We start from the raw sequence: 9,591 nt of genomic DNA, 5'->3' as shown, positions 1-9,591 counted from the left end.
TTTTTAAGAGGCTAAAAATGGGCTCAAAGAGAGTTAGATGATTATCCGAAAAAGGCACGTGTTCAGATAACTCATAGCCGAAACCGTATTTTGTCGATGCAGGTTTTATGAAATGGTATGTTAGTAAGGAGGCATACTTTCTCATAATATGGTCTGTCAGTTAGGAGGCACACTTTTTCATGACCTGGTATGTCAGTAAGGAGGCATGCTTTGTTTTATTACGTACCTCAATCCTTGCTGCAAACTCAGATTGGGGGATTAGCCGCCGAGTAAAGGGCAGATCTCATATAGCACGTGGGATACAGAAATGTAGGGTGTACCATACATCAATAGAACTTTTGGGTATGACAGAGTTAGCGAGCCATCCATCTTTCGGAGGGCATTTATTCATATGTGGACTTCTTTCAGTTTATGGTCCAGCCGGGGGCCTTGTCTCGACCTAAACAGTTAGTACTCCGTAGAGGCTTCGTAGACTAAAATTGAGTATTCTATTATCATAACATTATTGACATAATTTGATTTTCAGATTTCCTTAATTTCATTATACCTTCCGCATTTTGATTTATGTATGAATTATACTTATGATAGTATGCTGAAGGGTCTCTCGAACCTTCGTGATTCGGGATGTCCGTCGCGGTCGGGACCTCGGCTCGCATCGTAACTGGAACAGAGACATAAATTAGCCAAAGTGAATTTCTCTCTTTCTATTAACTTAATTTGTAAATTCGTTTCGAGCTAGTATACGATATATTTAGTTTTAATATATTAAATCAAATAATGCACAAAAATAATATCAGGATAACTAATGTTAACATAACTAGTATCCACTATTCAACACTATTCTTATACCTACTTTACCAAACGACCCCTTAAGATGCATGCCCTGAGAGGCTGAGATGGATAGGTGATACAAGTTTATTCAGGTTCAAAGTTACATGCACTGTGATGAATAATGAAGAAACAATGTGAAGAAATTTAATATCTTATAATAAATTATAAGTTGAATAAGAGAAAATAATTCTACAATATTTTATGGATCTCCTATGGAAAAGGCCATATAACTTTTGAAAAATGACATTTGCAGTAAGCCATAAACCCCATCACTCCTATATCACGAAGGAAATACATATTGCAATTACATGTGGCTACGTCAAATCCCTTACGTAGAAGTAATCCAGCCATATCAGAGTTTGACATTCGAAAGTCAAATTTGAATGGCCATGAAGGATTATGGTAAGTAGTTCATCGTCTTTAATCAAAGATTTTGAGTTTGAATTCTGAATATGAAATTTCTTTCGTTAGAACGCGCTTCACTTTCAATTTAAGTTTTTTCAAGTGCAAATTCAAATTCAATCGCGACCAGAAAAAGAAAAATCCAAAGAATGAGAAATGTTCAATAACAAGAAAGGATGATACACGGTTGGCTCCAACCCCTAGTTGGTGAAGACCTCGTTTTATTAGCTTAATTTGAGACAAATGTTTCTTCTAATTCAATCTACAAATAGTATTTAGCCTTCTCAACTTACGGAATTTGTGAATATTTGAAGTAAAAAACTTTGGACATAAATATCTATTTTTCTAGTGATTCTTGATTAATTTCAGTATTTGATAGACATAATCGCAAGGTCGACTTCTTTTTACAAACAATTATCAAAGTCAACTTAGCACATATAATGCCAAGAGATGGACAATATAATAGATATAACTTCCTATAGCATTGTTCGTGCATTTTCTTTCTCTATATTTTCTATAGTTGGGTTAAGATGATGTCAAGCCCTAAACCTTAATTAAGCATTTTACAAATTTCGACTTGAAAAACTTTTAAAAAGGAAAAAAAAAAAAGAAAATCATTCTCTTCGTTTCGTTTTTTATGTCACCGTCGGACTTGAAACATACCCTTTAACATACACTTGCAATGTTAAATATTTCACGACATCTCCATTACGAGTTAAAAAAAAATAAATTCTAAAGTTAAAAGAACTTTCAAATATAAACTAAAAGTAGTATTCTCTCATCAACAAACTTAAAAAGAAAAGAAGTATTTGTAAAGAAAAAAGAGAACCCAATTCATTATAAAAGCTAAGCCCCTATAGTTCCTCATCCATGATCCACCTATTTTCTTCTTCTCTTCATTTCCTAATAAGCTAGCTATTTGCCTGATCGAACCTTAATGGATTCTTCCTTCATTATCAAGAACAATATGGCCGAAGAAGAAGAAGAAGAAGCATAACTCTAAATTCAAGATCAAGCTTATATCAATGCTGAGTCTGAATGATTCCATGTATCATTATTACCAAGGCTTTTGGTATCCATTTGATCCACTGCTTCAAGCTATCATTTCTGTTCAAGTAAACTTTTAAGACTTGTCAGAATGATAATATACACCTGTACTGTAGTGCTCCTAAAACCGGTTTTAGGGATTTAGGGAAAACAATATGGGGACCTTACTGGGATCATGTTTTAGGGTATTGGAAACAAAGTCTAGACAAGCCAGAGTCACTATTCTTTCTCAGATATGAAGAATTAACAAACAACACACTGTTGAGTTCATCATGCATGGGAAAACCATTTTCTAGAGATGAAGAAAGGAACAAGCTAAGGGATACGGAAAGGATTGTGAAATTGTGCAGTTTTGAGAACTAGAGCAATTTAATTTGGAGGTGGTTAAGAAGGGAAAGATATATCATAGAAGAAAAACTCATGGTCAAGTTTTAAATTTGGTGTCGATGGAGTCTTACACATTTATAAATTAAAGAGAATTTTATACTAGCTATTAGACCAACACTTCAGTAGTTTGATTTGGGTTACATCGCCTTCATTTGCATGGACTTATCCTTCATTCATCACATTTACTCTTTCTACTAACATAGATCTACTTCCACCTCTACATTTACTTTTCCTATGTTTGGTAGCTCCAACTCCACAAAAGGCCTTTAGTTTTTCATTTTATTAACACAATATTATATCATTTTATTAACACAATATTATATCAACACGTATGTTGTTATTATCATCATCATCATAATGGGCCTTCATAACATATTATTCACACAACAATTGACTAGCCTTAGGCTTGTGGGCTCTGTGCCACACTGGTAAATGAATGGATTATTGTTTCATTATATAATCTTGAACAATCTTTCAAATCGATAGGAACAAGTCGACTCCTTACAAGCAACCCTCGATAGAAAAGACAACGGTGTACGTGCTCCGACAACCTTGCCCGAGCCTTCCTCCCTTCATTCAATACGGTTGCGAAGCAAGGGAATCAACCTCGACAGAAAAGACAACGGTGGACGTGCTCCGACAACCTCGAGCCTTCCTCCTTTCATTTAATGCTCGGTGGACGTGCTCCGACAACCTCGAGCCTTCCTCCTTTCATTTAATGCTTGACAGCTTTCTTCATGTGACACGTGATACTCATCAATCAACTAAAACACGACGGTTGCAAAGCAAGGGGTTGAAAAACACCACAATGGACGGGAACGACGTCCTGACTAAACAAGAGTTTCTTCAATTTGATCAAACGTCGTAAAGAAGGGCACCGGATAAGCAGCTAGTCTCTAAAAGTTTAATTTTTGTCTCAGATTTTTCTAATTGCTAACACTAACATTTGCAAATGGTCTCTAAAAGTTTGATTCTTGTCCCAGATTTTTCTGATTGCTAACACTAACGTTTGGTGCAAATGTCGTCTCAATAAAATTAGTGGTGTAATACAAAATCTTAATACGAGGCATTAAATATATGTTCATAATAAAAATATTATCAATAACATAAGAGCTATTTTTTTATTTTTACGTGCTACTTTTTTCAAAGACGACATTAAACATTTAACTTCATATAGTGATATGATTATTTATAAAAGCAAGGACATAGTAATGCGATAATTTATAAAATTAAGGACTAATTTTAATTAATAAGATGTTAGTCATTTGTTTGAAGTGCATTACCTTGAATATTATTATGAAAACTGTATTTATTTATATGAAGATTTGATAAAAAGTTCTAAAATATTTTTAATAAAAAGTAGATAATTCTATTTCTTTTTTCTTTTAAATTTAAATTTTGCACCTTTTATATTTTATAATCTTTATATTATTCTAAGTGAAATTAAAATCATAAAATTCATATTAACTTTATATTATGCAATTTCGATTTACAGATGATTAAATAGATTGAACTATCTAAGGAAGAACATGATTAGTTGCAGATATATCAATCCTAATTATCTCTTTTTTTGTACTATAAACAACTAAGCTACCATTTATCAATTACTCTTTTTTGTGTTAAAAACCTGTCCGACAAAACACTAAGAAGAGAGAAAAGGAGTTGTTGCTAGTTGGGTTGATAATGGTACGGCGCTCCTTAATCTATATATGATCAAGTTTCCCAATTCCTCCTACAGAAATATACACTGTTAAGTGTGCTAGTGTTGATTGTTTCCAGCTATATATATTCTTACACACAACTACTAACATAATATGGTTTATATATTCAACTTCAAGCATACAGTTGTCTGACTATACACAACATTTTTTTTGGGGGGATTCCCATCTGATGTAGGGTATTCGCATTGGAATCCGATTAATCCGGATTCGCGCCGGGTAAGGCCCCATTCGGGGATAGCACTCCCTACAATAATTTTTTCATATCCAGGACTCAAACCTGAGACCTCTAATTAAAGGAGGAGTAGCTCCACAGCACCACAACATTGCAAGTGCGTGATTGAATTAACAAAATTAAAACAATGAATGTGATAATACAACAATCACAAATTAGGCAAGAATTAGTTTTGACAAATCAAATTAGGCTAGGTTTGGTCATAGATTTTCAAATATTTTTGAGAGATCGAAATTTAGGTGAAGACATATATTGGATGTAATTAATTTATTTGTCTAACGAGCATGCACAAAAACTTTTTCCAAGAATGAACAAGAAGTAACTATTAATAGGAATAATTTATCACACCTTCGTTCAGACACTCAATCGAAACATGCCATTATTCATCAAATATTTATATCTAAATAAAATTTACTATCAAGAGGTTATGAATGTATTCAAACTTTTTATTCTTAAAATAAAAAGACTGATACACTTGGATTAACAATCAACGCATACCCTTACGAATTTGAATTTCAAATTAGCAACAATTAGGAACTTGCCTGCCTGTTTCTTAGTATGTTTTTGTTATTAATCAAGGGCGGCGCTAAGCTTTGGCAAAGGATTATTCCGAACCCCCTTCGACGAAAAATTATACTATTTATGCATGACTAAACTTATATTTTATGTATATTATTATTATGAGTAAATACATAATTACCCCCCCTGATGTTGGCCGAGATTTTTAAAAAGACACCTAAACTTTGAATTCTACCTATTACCCCACGATTCTTCTTTATTTCGTTGCAAACACACCATTTTTCGCTGAATCTCAGTCACAACAAAGAGAGTGAACTCACGCACCAATCAGGTGCTGCCACGTGTTAAATACATTTAATTTCATATTTTTTTATTTTTTTTAATAAGATTTTCCTTTTTATTTAATTTAACACCCTACCCCACACCCATCCAGCAACTGTCCTCCCCCCCACACCGCGTCCAGCAGCTCCCCTCTACCCCCACCCCTCGTACAACACCCCCACCCCATCAGCATCTCCCCTTAACCCCCCACTCCATCAACATTCCCGTCTATTTTTTTTTCAAATCACTTCAAAAAATAGTTTTATGATTGAATTGAGAGTTTTGTGATTGAATTGAGTTTTAAAGATGGTTAAATGATATGATTTAACTGAAAATGGAGCTTTAATGATATGATTTTTTTTTTTTTTAAAGGCTTCAATGGAGGAGCTTTAATGGTGACATTGGGTTGAAGAGCTTTAATGGTGTTGAAGAGGACATTGTGTTGAAGAAGAAATGGTGGGTAGTTAAATGATATGATTTAATTGTAAAATGGAGTTTAATGAATGATTTCTTTTTTTTTAAAAAAAAAAACTTCAATGGAGGAGCTTTAATGATGAATTGAGTTGAAGAAGAAAGGGTGGGTGGATTGTGGGTGGGGGCGGAGAGGGGGTAGGGATAATTTTAAAAAATAAATAAATATTAATATATATTTTTTAAATATAAATTATATATCAATTATTTTACACGTGACAGCTTTTAATTGGTCAAAAAGGTCAAATTCGAGCCCTTTCACGCGCCTGTGGCGTGTGTATACACGCAGAGGGTCAAAATTATGTGTTTGCAATGAAATAAAGAAGAATCGTGGGGTAATAGGTCGAAATGAAAGTTTAGGTGTCTTTTTGCAAATCTCGGACAAGATCAGGGGGTAATTATGTATTTACTCTATTATTATTTTATTACTATATAGAAAAGTGAAGAAGTGAACGACCAAGGGCATAAATGTAATTTTATACTCCATGATATTTTTAAGGGTATAAATGTCATTTCACATCTAAAAGATACAATTATTAGTCAATAGTCATATTAATAAAGAATTCCATTAGCCATTTTTTTGGGGGACAATACCCACGAAAATATCTGAAGTTTAATCAAAATTTCAGTGGAGCATATGGAACTTTGCGGGGGTCCTATTACCCCCATATACTTTTTAAATTGAAATTAATTCCCCCCTGAACTTTTTTAAAGTGGAATTAATCCCCCCTCAAAACGTATACCCAGTTTTTTCGGTGAGGAGTGCGGTGCACGCACCCTTTCTTCTCCATTTTATCACTTTTCAACATTTTTTCACAATTACAACTATATTAAATATTCCAAATGATTCCATTGAGTTTATGAAGAAAGTTTTTTCAAATAATTGAATGGAATCTTCCATTAATTTTCCATTGAAACTCGGAAGATTCAATTAGCGAGTTTCATTAATAGAAGATTCAATGAAACTCGCTAATTGAATGGAACTCGCTAATTAATGGAACTCAAAAGATTCAAAAAATTTAATTTCATGAATCAATTTCCATTAATGAAACTCGGAAGATTTGAAAAATTCATTAATGGAACTCGAAAGATTTGAAAAATTTAATTTCATGTATGAAGCTATTCAATCTTCCGTTAATGGAACTCGAAAGATTCAAAAAATTCATTAATGGAACTCGGAAGATTCGAAAAATTTAATTTCATGTATGAAGCTATTCAATCTTCCATTAATGGAACTCGGAAGATTCAATTTCCATTAATGGAACTCGAAATTAAATTAGCGAGTTTTCGAGTTTGAATCTTTCGAATCATCCATTAAGTTTCAATTAGCGAGTTTCATTAAATTATAACCATTGAGTTCCATTAAATTTCAATTCAACAATGGAGCAACCATTGTTGAAGAAAAGAAAGAAAGAAGAAAGAAGAATGAAAAAATAAATAAAAATATAAAACTTTAAATAATTATAAAATTAAGGGGTTGTTTGGCAAAAAAAAGAGTTTAAAACGTTTTTAACACTGTTCGCGCGCTCAGTGCGCGTGAATCACACGCAGTGTGCCAAGTGGCAAATATATGCCATTAAAATACGAAAAAAAAAAGTCTGGGGGGTAATAGGACCCCCGCAAAGTTCAGTATGTTCAACTGGTAATCCGGTCAAACTTTAGGTATTTTCATGGGTATTATCCCTTTTTTTTGGCTAGCTTATGTGTCTACATTTTCTCAATAGATCCATTATGCGTCTAACATCTTTGTTTTCAAGTTCCAACTTATTTAACCACAATATTTATGAAGTAATATTTTAAATAAATTTAAATATATAATTTGAATCTCTTTTCACAAAATATTAAATTTTTTATAAAGTAATAGTTTTTTAAAAATTTTTATTTGGTAAATATTGAATTTTTTTCTTCATATATTTATTTTTTTATATTTTAAACTTTCTAGATAAAAATTCTGATTCCGACGAATTTTTCAATACTCCAAACTTCTAATATTTTAATTTTTTGTTCAAAAAATTCTATCACGCATGAACTTGATGGGTTAAAATTTAAGTTGTAACTTGTTTAAATATATATGTTTTTTTCATTATCAAATAATTTGACAAAAACTATCATTAAATGAGTCTATAAATGTTTTAGTAGAAATGAAAAAGAATTACATATGTGATATTCATATAAGACTTCGAACGCACAATTTTTGTATCCGCTTATGAATTGTAGGTATAATTATAATTGACGTGTATGTCAACTTACAAAACAGATATTTAAAAGATAATTTTTTTTAAACGAGATTGAAGTACATTAAATGGTCAGTGTAGAGTGAGTTGAAGGATAACCAAGGATATTATAGTAATTTTACAATATAAATTTATCATCCAAAATTTATCTATTTTTGAGGGCCTCATTTTTCATTTAATCTTTTTTTTTTCTTCTTTAAAATGCACAACTTTTCACTTCTCACTTCTCACCTTAGCCATATAACCCAAAAGAAAATTTTCAAGATAATCTACAAGTTAATGTTGATTATACTATTTCAAATTAATATCATTTTAACAAGTTTTAAATTTCAATTGTTGCATTTAGTTGGAAATTATTCAATCAAAAAGATTATAAATTTTGTTTTAAGTTACTTTTTTAAAATAAAATGTTAAAAAAGATCTTCCTCTTTAATACACTACTTGAAAATAATATGAAATAAAATTCTAGAAAACATATGGTCATTTCGTATGTGTAGGTGTATACTTCTTCATCTATGATCAAACTTAGTTTGATACTTTTTCTGATTAACTACAAATTCAATGTTACATTATACATAAATGAGATAAGCATCCAGCACATCCTCCCCCCTCGAACTATGGTTAAAGTTGCTACGATACACTCCAACTGCACAGGGATCAATTACCCTCCCTCCCCCCAAACTCAATTGTAGCATATTTTGATCGCCTTTTTGTGTTGACGTAATACCTTTATTACATGGAATGAGACCCACATTAAAGGTGCCACATCAGTAAAAAAAGTTACAAAAATACGTCAAATTTTAGTTTAGGGGATAATAGGACCCCCATGAAATTGGAGTGTATCATAGTAAATTTAGTCATAATTAAGGAGGGTACAAGATGTTGTACTCTACATGAATATATAATTAAGAATTCTATCAATAATTTTTTTTTTTGATAATTTTTTTTCTACTATATAGAAAAATAACTAGATGAACGGTCAAGGCTAAAAATGTAATTTCACATAGCTTAGTCCACGTGGCATCTCATCCTTATCATTCTGGAAGGATCAATTCATCAATTCATTCATCTGTTAAATTCCAAGAATGAGAAACATCACTCCTTCAAATCTTCATTTCTAATAAATTTTTTCTCAATTAAAAATTGTTCCAAGTCTTTTCAATTTCAAATTAATCTTTTATTTCAATTTTAGCCTAACTTTCACTGCGATATTCCATAAAATTCAGTTCTCTTCATCTTCTATGTCGCTGTTCCAATTTCAAAAATGATTTTTCTTTTATTTTTTTGCTTAAATCTCTTCAATTCACGGTCGAGGTGAATTTTTTCGCTCATTGGGTAACTGCCATCAAAAAATCCGTTAGAAAGAAATATACACTATGTGCACTTCCCTTGGTTAGCTCGCTATTCATTTCACACTTCATTTTAT

Source organism: Capsicum annuum, chromosome 2 (assembly GCF_002878395.1).
Source record: "Capsicum annuum cultivar UCD-10X-F1 chromosome 2, UCD10Xv1.1, whole genome shotgun sequence".
NCBI lineage: Eukaryota > Viridiplantae > Streptophyta > Magnoliopsida > Solanales > Solanaceae > Capsicum > Capsicum annuum.
Note: the sequence above shows the minus strand (reverse complement) of the source record.